Source organism: Mesoplodon densirostris, chromosome 11 (assembly GCF_025265405.1).
Source record: "Mesoplodon densirostris isolate mMesDen1 chromosome 11, mMesDen1 primary haplotype, whole genome shotgun sequence".
NCBI classification, from domain to species: Eukaryota; Metazoa; Chordata; class Mammalia; order Artiodactyla; family Ziphiidae; genus Mesoplodon; species Mesoplodon densirostris.
In genome coordinates, this window is record NC_082671.1 from 101,969,115 (window position 1) to 101,972,492 (window position 3,378).

General features: G+C 40.5%; 1 non-coding gene across 1 annotated transcript; it reads right to left on the reverse strand.

Annotated features, from left to right (window-relative positions):
- Nucleotides 1-479: 479 nt before the first annotated feature.
- On the reverse strand, nt 480-590 carry LOC132499618 (U6 spliceosomal RNA). Its single transcript, XR_009533860.1, has one exon. It is a non-coding gene; the product is annotated as a U6 spliceosomal RNA (small nuclear RNA).
- Nucleotides 591-3,378: the final 2,788 nt, after the last annotated feature.

Below are 3,378 nucleotides of genomic sequence, written 5' to 3' on the forward strand. Positions count from 1 at the left end.
TGCACTTCAAAGTAAAGGAAGTTCTGCACTGTTTCAATTACTAGATAATCATTTTACACAACAGTCAAATTCCAAAGAAAACATAGCCTACACATATGTTCTCAAATTATGAGTAGATTTAAGACAAATCTTATAAGCTAAATAACTTGAAAGTGAATTTTTTTTCCCCCCACTAGCTATCTATTTCACATTCGGTAATGTATATATGTCAATGTTACTCTCACTTCGTCCCAGCTTACCCTTCCCCCTCCCAGTGTCCTCAAGTCCATTCTCTACATCTGCATCTTTATTCCTGTCCTGCCCTTAGGTTCTTCGGAACCTTCTTTTATTTTTTTTTTGAGATTCTATATATATGTGTTAGCATATGGTGTTTGTTTTTCTCTTTCTGACTTGAAAGTGAATTTTTTAAATGACCTTTTCTTTTATTAAAATATTCATTAATTTAATGTAGCCTAGATGTAGACTTCTAATATATTTTTTAAAATATGGACTGCTTCACAAATTTGCATGTCATCCTTGCACAAGGACCATGTTAATCTTCAGTGTAAAATATATTCCAATCTCAGTATATGTGCTGCCAAAGCGAGCACTAGACTTCTAATATTTATTATAATAAATGTACTATAGGAGCATAAATCCCGATTCATATATTTTAATTTACAAATATATCAATTTGATTGATGGAGTCATTTTTCTGTCCAGTCACATTAAATTACATCCATAGCCAAATCTCTGAAGTAAACTATGAACTCATTCAGGAAACAGCCTGCCAAGAGAGTATTTAGCACACAGTAGGCAGTCGAAAAATACTGAAAATAATAAACATATATTCTATCGAGGTGTACATAGTATAGATTTTCAACCACATGTAAACTCTCCAATTGAAATGTTAACAACAGTCATTAGTCCCTCATCCAACACACCTGAGAGTTGCTTCCCCTTCCATTAATTGAAATGCATGCTGGAGACAGACATTAACTAATAATAATCTAGCTTACTATGAAAGTAAAGCAATGCTACCACCAATGTACTCTGAGACCACATAATAATGATTTTAGAGTCACTACATTCCTTGTTCCCTCAGTTTATGCTGATATTGAATTGCCTGTCGTAATGTAGAAATAATTAATTGTCAAGAATAATCAGGGAGGGTGAGGTTCAGATGAGTCCTTTCCCATAATCTGGGAAGGCTTCCTAAATTCTCATTCATGGATATTGAATGGGGGGGAGGGTTCCTTACTAGATACTGTGCTAGGCATTGGGTAAACAGAAGTAAAGAGATGTGGTTCCTGTCCTCAAGAAGCTTATAACCTAGTAGACAGAAGTTTAAGCTCATACGTGCAACAAAGTATTATACGAAGTGCTGAGGGAGAAAGAATGAAAACACCAATGAGGAAGTTGTCGGTTCAGAGTTAGGTCTATGGGAGAAAACCTGGAAAAAGTGCTCCCATCATACCTGAGCACATTAGTTCCCTGCTGTAAAAGGCATCTGAATGTCTCCACCTTCCTGTGAGAGCTGTAGGAAATGTTAAAGAAAATTAAATGCAGGAAAAGAAGGCCTGAGACAACTTGAGAAGGACTCAAGATCAAAGCACGGTTTGCCATAGGACATATATTAAACAACAGGCATAAATTTTCAAAAGCAAATAGAAGAATCTAAGTTCCTACGGGGTGCTGCACGTGGGCACCGCTATGCACACGTGATATCCTGCCTTATACTGTAGATATATTTTCACTTTGGTGTTCATTCACCAGCCTTGGAAATAATCAAGGGATGGGGTGCTGACTCACCAGGGCCAAAGCCCCCCCCATTTTCCCCAGCCAGTATTCTAAAAAGATTTGTATGTCCTATAGAAAAAGGGTTCCTGGATGTATGTTTCAAAGTCCCAAATTATCTGAGTTCAAGGGCCCAGTGGGCTCCCTATCCCACTCCCACCTCCCAGAAGGCTACTCCCAGCCAGCTCTGACTACTAGCATGTGGACATGTCATCCCCAGCAAGGACTATGTTTCATACTTCTTTCTTGGTATCCTCCTTAGCTCCTGCCACAGTGTCCTGTAAGTAGCTCATTAGATGATTGATAATAATGACGATAACAAACACAGAAACTCTCCAAAGATGACCAGAATGGTAAAATCACAAGATTTTTCCATGTGTTAGAAGTACTGTGAAACGCGTGATTGGTGGACAGGATAGCCTAGTAAATACGTTCTATTTACTTTCTATTCCCATTCTCTCTTCCCGACAGTATCACAGATGATAGCGGGTAGGCTGACATATGTGTTCTCTATTTACGCTGCCCACGAAGAAACACGGAGGCTCCTGTTGGCACCAAATAAGGCGTTTTATCTGCTTAACATAAGTCACCATATGGAGCAGGTTCTACCTGAGGCCTGCCTGAGTGAAGTCCAAGTCATCATGAGACCTTATGTCCAAGTTATCTAGGGTTCTGATTTACCAAGGAATGTCTCAAGGAGCTGCTACAGACGACAGACCTGTGTTAGCAGAACGAGATACAAGAGCCCGAACCTGTGTCCAATAAGCAGAGGGAAGTCTTTGATCTCCCTGGGCAGCCACACTTCTGTTGCTCGCTTCCCCCTCTGAACCCATGAAGCTCCTGTTTGCTGCAAGAGCGTTTATTTGGAAAAATTAAGGGACAAAGGGCTTGTTGGCTTTAATAAAAGCTAAGAACAAGGTCACTAACTGATGGGAAGTGTTATTTGACTCCGGGGTCAGTGGTTTAATTTTACATATGTTCTCATAAATGTAACCGCAGTGTTTTGTGCAAGGATCGTCTTGTAAACTAAATGTGCTGGCAGAGGAAAATCCATTTGTGGCACCCAAGACATTAGGGGAATAGGCAGCCATGGAAAACACCTGAAAAGCTTTCCTCCCCAGCCTCACAGATATCCACCAGAAAAGGAATGCTCTTGCTCCAACACTCTCCTTGCAAGTGGTGAGCTCTTCTGCCAACTGACCACCTCCTGGGTAAATTTCAATATCAGCAAGGAGAAGCTGGAAGTAACACCAGCACTTATCTCAGTGCTGTTGTTTTGAAGAAAAAATATTCTATGATTTAGTAATCAGTCTCTCATGTCTCTAACACATTCCTAAACAATGGCAAATGAAGGTAAAGCAAATTAAATGGAGAAATTCTCGGGAGTGTGTGTGTGTGTGTGCATGCACATGAGCACACGTGTGGGTTCACATGCTTTGTTTTCAAGTAGCCAAGACTCACATATTAAAATATACTTATGGAGGACTTCCCTGGTGGCACAGTGGTTAAGAATCCGCCTGCCAATGCAGGGGACACGGGTTCGATCCCTGGTTCGGGAAGATCCCACATGCTGTGGAGCAACTAAGCCCGTGTGCCACAACT